Consider the following 13,309-nt stretch of genomic DNA (forward strand, 5'->3'; position numbering starts at 1 on the left):
GCTGTACAGCTATTTTCAGGTCTCTCCAGAGATGTTCGATCGGGTTCAAGTCCGGGCCCTGGCTGGGCCACTCAAGGACATTCACTCCTGTGTTGTCTTGGCTGTGTGCTTAGGGTCGTTGTCCTGTTGCAAGGTGAACCTTCGCCCCAGTCTGAGGTCCTGAGCGCTCTCGAGCAGGTTTTCATCAAGGATCTCTCTGTACTTTGCTCCGTTCATCTTTGCCTCGATCCTGACTAGTCTCCCAGTCCCTGCCGCTGAAAAACATCCTCACAGCATGATGCTGGCACCACTATGCTTCACCGTAGGGATGGTGCCAGGTTTCCTCCAGACGTGACGCTTGGCATTCAGGCCAAAGAGTCCAATCTTGGTTTCATCAGACCAGATAATCTTCTTTCTCATGGTCTGAGTCTTTAGGTGCCTTTTGGCAAACTCTAAGCGGGATGTCATGTGCCTTTTACTGAGGAGTGTCTTCCGTCTGGCCACTCTACCATAAAGGCCTGATTGGTGGAGTGTTGCAGAGATGGTTGTCCTTATGGAAGATTCTCCCGTCTCCACAGAGGAACTCTAGAGCTCTGTCAGAGTGACCATCTGGTTCTTGGACACCTCCCTGACCAAGGCCCTTCTCCCTCGATTGCTCAGTTTGGCCGGTCGGCCAGCTCTAGGAAGAGTCTTGGTGGTTCCAAACTTCTTCCATTTAAGAATGGTGGGGGCCACTGTGTTCTTGGGGACCTTCAATGCTGCAGAATTTTTTTGGTACCCTTCCCCAGATCTGTGCCTCGACACCATCCTGTCTCGGAGCTCTACGGACAATTCCGTCGACCTCATGGCTTGGTTTTTGCTCTGACATGCACTGTCAACTGTGGGACCTTTATATAGACAGGTGTGTGCCTTTCTAAATCATGTCCAATCAATTGAATTTACCACAGGTGGACTCCAATTAAGTTGTAGAAACATCTCAAGGATGATCAATGAAAACAGGATTCACCTGAGCTCAATTTCGAGTCTCATAGTAAAGGGTCTGAATACTTATTTGAATAAGTTATTTCTGTTTTATTTTATTTTATACATTTGCAAAAATGTCTAAACCTGTTTTCGCTTCGTCATTATGGGGTATTGTGTGTAGATTGCTGAGGATTTTAATTTTATTTAATCAATTTTAGAATAAGGCTGTAACGTAACAAAATGTGTAAAAAGTCAAGGGGTCTGAATACTTTCCGAAGGCACCGTATCAGGGCATTAATGGTCGAGAAGAACACTCTCAAATTATTCGGATGAATAGTGATCAAGTTAGAAAAATTAGCCCGTCTGTTATTTCTAATTGCCTTGTTATATATGCCAAGTTGCTCTCTCAGAAGATCATAATTGACCTGCAACTTGGACTTTCTCCACTTCCGCTCTGCCTTTCTGCAATTTCTCTTTAATTGATTAGTTTCCTCACTCATCCAAGGGGCTCTCCGTTTGGATGTGGCCTTTTTCAACTTTACTGGAGCTATTGCATCAATGGTTGCCCTTAATTTGTTATTAGTTATCAATTAAATCATCACAAGAGGAAGGCAGAATAGGTGGTGGAGTATTGTTCATACACTCAATAAAATCTGTAGCAACTTACATTTACATTTACATTTTAGTCATTTAGCAGACGCTCTTATCCAGAGCGACTTACAGTTAGTGAATACATTTTTTTTTTTTTTATACTGGCCCCCCATGGGAATCGAACCCACAACCCTGGCGTTGCAAACACCATGCTCTATCAACATCCCTGCCGGCCATTCCCTCCCCTACCCTGGACGACGCTGGGCCAATTGTGCGCCGCCCATGAGTCTCCCGGTCGCGGCCGGCTGCGACAGAGCCTGGATTCGAACCAGGATCTCTAGTGACACAGTTAGCACTGCGATGCAGTGCCTTAGACCACTGCGCCACTCAGGAGCTTAGAGGTAACGTAGCGTAACTTCAGAGGTAACGTAGCGTTTCTTAATAATTCGTTCAGTATTGCCCTGTGCTATGGGCAACAAGGTAGTAAAAAATACACAGTGGTGATCAGATAAAGCAACAACAACAATAGAGGATATGTCAATAGAAAGCCCCTTGGTAATAACCAGGTCCAGAGTATGGTCGCGGTTATGGGTGGGCCCAGTAACATGTTGGATAAAGTCCATAGAGCTCAAAAGATTAATACATTCAATGGCCTTGGAGTCAGTGTCAGTGTCTTTGTCAACATGAATATTAAAATCGCCCAACACAATGATTTTATCATAGTTCTCAAGGACAATAGTCGATACTTCAGATAAATCAGTAAAGAAAGTGGGGCAGTGCTTTGGTGGCCTATACAGGGTTATGGCCAGCACTGGTGGCTGACATTTAAACAGTATAATATTATGCTCAAAAGACCCAAAGTCGCCAAACGAAATGTCCTTACAGCTGAGAGCATTAGTAAAAATAGAGGCTATACCCTCACCCTTTTTCCCTTTTCTGATAGTATGAAAAGCTGTAGTCTGGGGGGGAGGCGTCAATAAGACTGGCTCTACTGTCTGATGACACCCATGTTTCAGTGAGAAACATGCAATCAACTTTGCGCTCAGTAATGAGGTCATTCACGAGAAAGGTTTTACTTGTGATTGCTCTAACATTTTAAAAGCGCCATATTCAATGAGTCTGGGGCATGTGCCTCGAGGTAACCAATGCAATAACAACCAAATTATTAACGTTACAACCACGTTTTCTGACAGTCTCCAATCTATCAGAATGGTTGGAGATAACAGTTTGTATAAACTCACTAGAGTTAAAGAAACATAAAGTAGGTTACTCACAATAACCATAGTGCCATTTCTATAGGAGTTTATAGGCTTTCCAAGTCCTCTGTTGCTTATTCTGACAGGGAGAACTGGAACACTACGAGACCCTGTCCATCAGTCTCTAATACATTTGCGATGTTGCTGGAAATAATCCAGGAACCCCTGCGGTTAGGGTGAATCTGTCTTTTAAAAAGTGCTGGTTGCTCCCACAGCAAATCAAAGTTGTCACAAAAAGAGACATTCCTGTCGTTGCTAAGTTTCTTCAGGTACTCGTTCAGGGCAAAGAGTCGGCTGAAATGTTCCGAATCCTTTCGGTAGCACGGGAGAGGGCCAGAGATAATTATTCTCTACCCTGTGCTAGCGAGGGTGTTTAAAAAGTAATAATTTGTAGCCCAAAAAGAGCTTCTGGATATCAGAACAGCGATTACTCACCTCGAACTGGATGAAGACTTTTTCTTTAATGAGTCCGACACGAAGGATATACTGCTTCTCCGAGACCAGGCCCAAATCCCGTCATTCACGTGAAGAAAATATGGAAATACAGGGAGTGGAGATCGGGGTGCCTTGTGAGAATTCGTCGGCGAGTGGGTAACCCGCCTCTACCATCCGTTCTATTGGCCAACGTGCAATCACTGGAAAATCTCCGCTCGAGACTATCCTACCAACGGCACATTAAAAACTGTAATATCTTATGTTTCATCAAGTCGTGGCTAAACAACGACACAGATAATATACAGTTGGCTGGGTTTTCCATGCATCGGCAGGACAGAACCGCTACGTCTGATAAGGCGAGGGGTGGTGGTGTGTGTCTATTTGTCAATAACAGCTGGTGCACGATGTGTAATATTAAGGAGGTCTCGAGGTATTGCTCGCCTGAGGTAGAGTACCTCATGATAAACTGTAGACCACACTATCTACCAAGAGAGTTTTCATCTATATTTTTCGTAGCTGTCTATTTACCACCACAAACCGATGCTGGCACTAAGACCGCACTCAACAAGCTGTATAAGGCCATAAGCAAACAAGAAAATGCTCATCCAGAAGTGGCGCCCCTAGTGGCCGGGGACTTTAATGCAGGCAAACTTAAATCAGTTTTACCTCATTTCTACCAGCATGTCACATGTGCAACCAGAGGGGAAAAAACTCTAAACCACACACAGAGACGCATACAAAGCTCTCCCTCGCCCTCCATTTGGCAAATCTGACCATAATTCTATCCTCCTGATTTCTGCTTACAAGCAAAAACTAAAGCAGGAAGTACCAGTGACTCGCTCAATACGGAAGTGGTCAGGTGACGCGGATGCTACGCTACAGGACTGTTTTGCTAGCACAGACTGGAATATGTTCCGGGATTCATCCAATGGCATTAAGGAGTATACCAACTCAGTCACCGGCTTCATCAATAAGTGCATCGACGACGTCGTCCCCACAGAGACCGTACGTACATATCCCAACCAGAAGCCATAGATTACAGGCAACATCCGCACCGAGCTAAAGGCTAGAGCTGCCGCTTTCAAGGAGTGGCACACTAATCCGAACGCTTATAAGAAATCCCGCTATGCCCTCAGACGAACCATCAAACAGGCAAAGCGTCAATACAGGACTAAGATTGCATTCTACTACACCGGCTCTGACGCTCGTCGGATGTGGCAGGGCTTGCAAACTATTACGGACTACAAAGGGAAACCCAGCCGCGAGCTGCCCAGTGACGCTAGCCTACCAGACGAGCTAAATGCCTTTTATGCTCGCTTTGAGGCAAGCAACACTGAAGCATGCATGAGAGCACCAGCTTTTCCAGACGACTGTGTGATCACGCTCTCCGTAGCCGATGTGAGCAAGACCTTTAAACAGGTCAACATTTTTAACCTCTCCCTGACGGAGTCTGTAATGCCTACATGTTTCAAGCAGAACACCATAGTCCCTGTGCCCAAGAAAGCGAAGGTAACCTGCCTAAATGACTACCGCCCCGTAGCACTCATGTCGGTAGCCATGAAGTGCTTTGAAAGGCTGGTCATGGCTCACATCAACACCATCATCCCGGAAACCCTAGACCCACTCCAATTCGCATACCGCCCCAACAGATCCACAGATGACACAATCTCAATCGCACTCCACACTGCCCTTTCCCACCTGGACAAAAGGAACACCTACAGTGAGGGAAAAAAGTATTTGATCCCCTGCTGATGTTGTACGTTTGCCCACTGACAAAGACATGATCAGTCTGTAATTTTAATGGTAGGTTTATTTGAACAGTGAGCGACAGAATAACAACAAATAAATCCAGAAAAATGCATGTCAAAAATGTCTTAAATTGATTTGCATTTTAATTAAGGAAATAAGTATTTGACTCCTCTACAAAACATGACTTAGTACTTGGTGGCAAAACCCTTGTTGGCAATCAGGGGTCAGACGTTTCTTGTAGTTGGCCACCAGGTTTGCACACATCTCAGGAGGGATTTTGTCCCACTCCTCTTTGCAGATATTCTCCAAGTCATTAAGGTTTCGAGGCTGACGTTTGGCAACTCGAACCTTCAGCTCCCTCCACAGATTTTCTATGGGATTAAGGTCTGGAGACTGGCTAGGCCACTCCAGGACCTTAATGTGCTTCTTCTTGAGCCACTCCTTTGTTGCCTTGGCCATGTGTTTTGGGTCATTGTCATGCTGGAATACCCATCCACGACCCATTTTCAATACCCTGGCTGAGGGAAGGAGGTTCTCACCCAAGATTTGATGGTACATGGTCCCGTCCATCGTCGCTTTGATGCAGTGAAGTTGTCCTGTCCCCTTAGCAGAAAAACACCCCCAAAGCATAATGTTTCCACCTCCATGTTTGACGGTGGGGATGGTGTTCTTGGGGTCATAGGCAGCATTCCTCCTCCTCCAAACACGGCGAGTTGAGTTGATGCCAAAGAGCTCCATTTTGGTCTCATCTGACCACAACACTTTCACCCAGTTCTCCTCTGAATAATTCAGATGTTCATTGGCAAACTTCAGACGGGCCTGTATATGTGCTTTCTTGAGCAGGGGGACCTTGCGCGCCCTGCAGGATTTCAGTCCTTCACGGCGTAGTGTGTTACCAATTGTTTTCTTGGTGACTATAGTCCCAGCTGCCTTGAGATCATTGACAAGGTCCTCCCATGTAGTTCTGGGCTGATTCCTCACCGTTCTCATGATCATTGCAACTCCACGAGATGAGATCTTGCATGGAGCCCCAGGCCGAGGGAGATTGACAGTTCTTTTGTGTTTCTTCCATTTGCGAATAATCGCACCAACTGTTGTCACCTTCTCACCAAGCTGCTTGGCGATGGTCTTGTAGCCCATTCCAGCCTTGTGTAGGTCTACAATCTTGTCCCTGACATCTTTGGAGAGCTCTTTGGTCTTGGCCATGGTGGAGAGTTTGGAATCTGATTGATTGCTTCTGTGTACAGGTGTCTTTTATACAGGTAACAAGCTGAGATTAGGAGCACTCCCTTTAAGAGTGTGCTCCTAATCTCAGCTCGTTACCTGTATAAAAGACACCTGGGAGCCAGACATCTTTCTAATTGAGAGGGGGTCAAATACTTATTTCCCTCCTTAAAATGCAAGGTCAAATTATGACATTAGTGATCTTCAAGTCGGAATTTTGAGTCAAATTTTGAGCTCTAGAAAGATGGCAGTGTTTTCGACTTGTAATTCCGAGTTGGATGACCGTTCAAAACTATTTTTCCCAGTCGGAGCTCATTTGTTTCTAGAGTTCCAAGTTGTCTTGAACGCACTGAAGTTGGAAGTCAGAGATTTCCGAGTTCCCAGTTTCTAGTTGTTTTGAACGCAGCATTAGTATCAGCTAATCACATCAAATGTTATAGCAATTGTGACGTCACGAGAGGCTACACAGCTTTCAGCGGGATTGCTCAAGTAGTGCAAGGAGACAAGGTTCAAACAAAACAAGGATTTTATTATAGGTCTTGGGAAACTAACGAAAGTATAACACAATTCTGTTCTCTGGTGGCTCTTTAAGGGTTAACAGTTCAGGGATGTCTCTTCCACATCCAAAATCATAACTCTCCCTCGCTCAAATAACTTTTCCCCAGTCTTACTGTATTCCACGTTGCAGCTAGTGGCCAACCCAGCAAAACGTCCTTCCAAATGTCCCACACGTATTTCCACAGGTGCATATATCCAAAGGTGAGTATTTCCCCAAAGGTAAGTATCTCCAAATCCTTATATTCCTCATGGAAGTGGACGTGCAGCACTCTTGTCCTCCAGAGAGCCCAGGTTGGAGACTGTGTCTCTTCCCTTCCCAAACCTTCAGCTCATCAGCTCCTCATTTGTTTCAGCTGCGTGGGAAGATTGGCCATAGAGGGGTGGAGTTCCCGACCATACCAGCAGATGGAGCCATAGCTGTCTGGGTTTGCAGCCACCTCAGGGGGATGTAACGTCCCTCCAGGACACAGCCTCTCGTGACATCACACATCCCCCTCCTCGGGACCGACGTCCCTCGTCGGGTAAAGGCAGCGAAGAAGGCATCACGCCGGGAGAGGGCGTCTGCATTGCCGTGGTGCTTGCCAGACTGCTCTCTCTTCAACTCCTCCAACTCTAGGACCAGGGACTCAGCCTCCTGTTGTCTCTCCTTGAGTTTCTTACTGAACGCATCAGCCTTGGTTTTAGCAGAGTTTAGCTTCTGTTGAGCAGCTTTCAGTTCCTTCTCTCTCTCTGCCTCCGCATTCTTCATCTTGTTCTCCAACACCTTGTACTTCTCCTCTGCCTTCTTCTGGACCTCCTTACTACTGCGCAGGGTCTCCTCACACTCCTCGATGGTCCTGCGCAGCCTCTCCCAGCTCCTCCGGTTGCTTAGGGAAGGAGCTCTGTTGGAGTTTAGCCTGGAGGATATCTAACTCTTCTGTCTTCATGTCTAACTGTTGCTTTAACAAACGATACCTCTCAGCGGTCCCCTTCAGACCAGACAGTTCTTTGTCCAGATTCTGTAGCTCCGTCTCTGTGTCGGTCTGGGCACCTGCCATCCCTATCAGAGCCCGGGCGGGAGTGAGTAACTCGGAGGATTGCACCGGAGCCTTCCCAGGATGAGTCTTGCCTCTCCGTTTCCGAGGTACTCGGGTTATCCTCTCCTGAGACTCTCTCCAGAGTGGGTAAAAGGCTGGGCAGTCTCGGCCCAATTAGGACAGGGACGGGGAGGGAATCAACCACCCCCGCCGTCGTGTGTATGGTTCCCCGTGTGCTGGTCATTGTAAGTTCAGTAATGGGGTATTCTCTGGTGTCCCCATGGACACAGGAAACTGGGAGGACTTTCCCGGGGGTCAGACACGTTGGGCCCACCAAATCCTTACGCACCAGGGTGGCCCGGCTACCAGAATCCAGTAAGGCCTCCACATCATGGTGATTCACAGTTACCGGGCAGGTGGGGGGTCGATCTGGGCCGCCATCTACGACTCCCAAGAGCGAGGCAAACGGTGTGTGGGTGCTGAGCTGGAGGACTCCGCAGTGGGCATAGGTTCATCGGCTGGTTTCCCACACTGCCAGGAGATATGTCCCATCTCCCCACACCGGTAACACTGTCGAGTTTCCCCCTCCTGGTGTACTCTTCTTGGACCCGCCGGGTTTCTGGCTCCCCCTGGAGCCGGGATAAGTCCTGACGTGGCTGGGTTCGAGACCTTGGGGTCCTTTGGACGGGTTCTTCCCATTTGTGGTGGGGCCGCACTCCTGGGGTCTTTTCGGGAAGCATTCAGCATCTCCGCTGTGGCCTGGTACTTTTCCACAGCTTCCACGGTCAGATCAGCTGTGGTCAAGGCCTGTTGACTGATGAACCGTTTTGCCTCATAAGGCAGGGCGCGTGAGGTAACGATCCACCACAACGGCCTCCACCACCGCCGCTGCTGTATTCCTCTGCGGATCCAGCCATTTCCTTGCGATTCGGACAAGTTCATGCATCTGCGCCCGAGGAGGTTGGTCTGGTTGGAAGGTCCAGCTGTGAAAGCGCTGGGCCATACCAAACTTTGTGAGTCCATATCTGCTGAGGATCTCAGACTTCAGGGCATCATAGTCAGTAACCTGGTCAGGGCCCAGGTCCCGGACAGCATTCAGCGATTCCCCGGTTAGAAAGGGGGGCTAACAGACCAACCCACTGTTGCTTGGGCCAGGCTTCCCTAGTGGCCGTGGCCTCAAATGCATGCAGGTATGCCTCAATGTCATCGGTAGCTCCCATCTTAGATATAAAGTCACTTGCCTTTATTGGGCGGGTATTTTGGACAACCCTCTGTCTCTGCAACTGCAATTCCTCTGCCTTCAGAAGGTTGGCTTTCTTTTGCTCCTCCAAGAGAGCCACGTTTGCTTGCATCTGGGCTTGCTGGCCAGCAACAAGGGCTTTCAATATGTCCTCCATTTCAGTCGGCGGGGAGCCTACGGCCAACTTGGAAAACTGGGTGATCAAACCTTCGGTATCCTCCTCTGACATGCACTATTAACGCTTGAGCGTGCCCGTTTTCTCCACCATCTGTGACGTCACGAGAGGCTACACAGCTTTCAGCGGGATTGCTCAAGTAGTGCAAGGAGACAAGGTTCAAACAAAACAAGGATTTTATTATAGGTCTTGGGAAACTAACGAAAGTATAACACAATTCTGTTCTCTGGTGGCTCTTTAAGGGTTAACAGTTCAGGGATGTCTCTTCCACATCCAAAATCATAACTCTCCCTCGCTCAAATAACTTTTCCCCAGTCTTACTGTATTCCACGTTGCAGCTAGTGGCCAACCCAGCAAAACGTCCTTCCAAATGTCCCACACGTATTTCCACAGGTGCATATATCCAAAGGTGAGTATTTCCCCAAAGGTAAGTATCTCCAAATCCTTATATTCCTCATGGAAGTGGACGTGCAGCACTCTTGTCCTCCAGAGAGCCCAGGTTGGAGACTGTGTCTCTTCCCTTCCCAAACCTTCAGCTCATCAGCTCCTCATTTGTTTCAGCTGCGTGGGAAGATTGGCCATAGAGGGGTGGAGTTCCCGACCATACCAGCAGATGGAGCCATAGCTGTCTGGGTTTGCAGCCACCTCAGGGGGATGTAACGTCCCTCCAGGACACAGCCTCTCGTGACATCACACAATCTGTCAGTCGATGACGTGGCACGCAACCATTGGTTGATGCATGCAATGTCTGAGCAGGGGAGCGCGGCCTTTATGTAAGCTGCCTATTTGAGCTCCTGTTAGACAGATTCGATTTGGTTTCTCAAGGGGAGGCTGTGCAGTCTTGCCCTCTACCTGTGTCCGTTCAGATAGAACAGGTTAAGCCTGATACAGAGGCTCTTTCTTTTGGGCTATTGCTCGTGTACAGTGGGGGGAAAAAGTATTTAGTCAGCCACCAATTGTGCAAGTTCTCCCACTTAAAAAGATGAGAGAGGACTGTAATTTTCATCATAGGTACACGTCAACTATGACAGACAAAATGAGAAAAAAAATTCCTGAAAATCACATTGTAGGATTTTTAATGAATCAATAACAAAAGTTTCTCAATACTTTGTTATATACCCTTTGTTGGCAATGACACAGGTCAAACGTTTTCTGTAAGTCTTCACAAGGTTTTCACACACTGTTGCTGGTATTTTGGCCCATTCCTCCATGCAGATCTCCTCTAGAGCAGTGATGTTTTGGGGCTGTCGCTGGGCAACACGGACTTTCAACTCCCTCCAAAGATTTTCTATGGGGTTGAGATCTGGAGACTGGCTAGGCCACTCCAGGACCTTGAAATGCTTCTTACGAAGCCACTCCTTCGTTGCCCGGGCGGTGTGTTTGGGATCATTGTCATGCTGAAAGACCCAGCCACGTTTCAGGTTTTCACTCAAAATCTCACGATACATGGCCCCATTCATTCTTTCCCTTTACACGGATCAGTCGTCCTGGTCCCTTTGCAGAAAAACAGCCCCAAAGCATGATGTTTCCACCCCCATGCTTCACAGTAGGTATGGTGTTCTTTGGATGCAACTCAGCATTCTTTGTCCTCCAAACACGACTGAGTTGAGTTTTTACCAAAAAGTTCTATTTTGGTTTCATCTGACCATATGACATTCTCCCAATCCTCTTCTGGATCATCCAAATGCACTCTAGCAAACTTCAGACGGGCCTGGACATGTACTGGCTTAAGCAGGGGGACACGTCTGGCACTGCAGGATTTGAGTCCCTGGCGGCGTAGTGTGTTACTGATGGTAGGCTTTGTTACTTTGGTCCCAGCTCTCTGCAGGTCATTCACTAGGTCCCCCCGTGTGGTTCTGGGATTTTTGCTCACCGTTCTTGTGATCATTTTGACCCCACGGGGTGAGATCTTGCGTGGAGCCCCAGATCGAGGGAGATTATCAGTGGTCTTGTATTTCTTCCATTTCCTAATAATTGCTCCAACAGTTGATTTCTTCAAACCAAGCTGCTTACCTATTGCAGATTCAGTCTTCCCAGCCTGGTGCAGGTCTACAATTTTGTTTCTGGTGTCCTTTGACAGCTCTTTGGTCTTGGCCATAGTGGAGTTTGGAGTGTGACTGTTTGAGGTTGTGGACAGGTGTCTTTTATACTGATAACAAGTTCAAACAGGTGTCATTAATACAGGTAACGAGTGGAGGATAGAGGAGCCTCTTAAAGAAGAAGTTACAGGTCTGTGAGAGCCAGAAATCTTGCTTGTTTGTAGGTGACCAAATGCTTATTTTCCACCATAATTTGCAAATAAATTCATTAAAAATCCTACAATGTGATTTTCTGGATTTTTTTTTCTCAATTTGTCTGTCATAGTTGACGTGTACCTATGATGAAATTACAGGCCTCTCTCATCTTTTTAAGTGGGAGAACTTGCACAATTGGTGGCTGACTAAATACTTTTTTTCCCCACTGTATATTTCGTAAATCTAGTTGTATATTTTGTATGATATGGTGCTTTCACCATTGGATCACCAAGACTCTCTGAGCATGTCAACCTGCCTTGCCTTTTGCTGATTTCATGCCCTTACGACTGCTACAAGTCCCTATTTTACAATTACATAATCAAAATATGTTGTAGACAAAATAATGAAAATGGCTGTCTGGTAGCTTCAATAAATAGACTGATTTGTAGTTGAACAAGTCATTGCATGTCTATAATTTTTTTTTACTTGACTTGAGACTTGTGACTCAACTTAACTTGCTCTTAGAATGCATGACTTAGACTTCACTCGAGACTCGACCCGTTCTCCTTGGGACTCGACTTGAACTCCGACCTTGTGACTTGAGACATGCTTGTGACTCGAATAATAGTGACTTGCTCCCACCTCTGGTTTTCTATCCCTCTATTGTCTGGCCCTGTGAGAACTGGAGTTGCCGGGCTGCAGAGAGGCTCTGGCAGCTAACACTGGGCCATAATGACAGACAAGGAGCCATGCATATCTTATATACACACGCAGCATGCATCATCTCCAAAAGCTGCGTTTGACACCCTGGTGGTGGTGACAAAGTACAGACAGACTGACAGACCCAGAACAGGGCTAATGCATTGTTTAGACTCACACAGGAAGTGGGTTGATAGGATGAGTACCAAATGGCACCCTATTCCTTATGTACTGCACTACTTAGGGCTCTGGTTAAATGTAGTGCACTATCTGGGGAATAGGGTGCCATTTGAGACACACACACTGTCTGTTAAATTATTTTAAATTCAGTGAAAGAAAGTGATTCAGTGAAAGAAAGTGTGGTCAAATCCCCCGTACTGTACTCAGTCAGTCCTACACTTCCTCTTCCTATGGGTTCCATGGTTCTTCCAGACTTCCTCTTCCTATGGGTTCCATGGTTCTTCCAGACTTCCTCTTCCTATGGGTTCCATGGTTCTTCCAGACTTCCTCTTCCTATGGGTTCCATGGTTCTTCCAGACTTCCTCTTCCTATGGGTTCCATGGTTCTTCCATACTTCCTCTTCCTATGGGTTCCAGGGTTGTTCCAGACTTCCTCTTCCTATGGGTTCCAGGGTTGTTCCAGACTTCCTCTTCCTATGGGTTCCAGGGTTGTTCCATACTTCCTCTTCCTATGGGTTCCAGGGTTGTTCCAGACTTCCTCTTCCTATGGGTTCCATGGTTCTTCCAGACTTCCTCTTCCTATGGGTTCCATGGTTCTTCCAGACTTCCTCTTCCTATGGGTTCCAGGGTTCTTCCAGACTTCCTCTTCCTATGGGTTCCATGGTTCTTCCAGACTTCCTCTTCCTATGGGTTCCATGGTTCTTCCAGACTTCCTCTTCCTATGGGTTCCATGGTTCTTCCAGACTTCCTCTTCCTATGGGTTCCATGGTTCTTCCAGACTTCCTCTTCCTATGGGTTCCATGGTTCTTCCAGACTTCGTCTTCCTATGGGTTCCATGGTTCTTGCAGACTTCCTCTTCCTATGGGTTCCAGGGTTGTTCCAGACTTCCTCCCAGAAGGCTTTATATTTTGGATGGAACATTTGATATTACTAACCTCCCACAGTCATTATCATTAGAATCATGGTCATAGACAGATCAACCAAAGCACTGTGAATCTCTATAGCAAAGGT

At 47.0% G+C, this 13,309-nt stretch overlaps 1 protein-coding gene across 2 annotated transcripts in view; it reads left to right on the forward strand.

Moving 5' to 3' along the window:
* LOC121579240 (protein Jade-1) overlaps window positions 1–13,309 on the forward strand; it is a 219,097-nt gene that overhangs the window by 199,167 nt on the left and 6,621 nt on the right. The gene's annotated exons all lie outside the window — the stretch shown is intronic.

Source organism: Coregonus clupeaformis, chromosome 13, assembly GCF_020615455.1.
Source record: "Coregonus clupeaformis isolate EN_2021a chromosome 13, ASM2061545v1, whole genome shotgun sequence".
Lineage (NCBI taxonomy): Eukaryota > Metazoa > Chordata > Actinopteri > Salmoniformes > Salmonidae > Coregonus > Coregonus clupeaformis.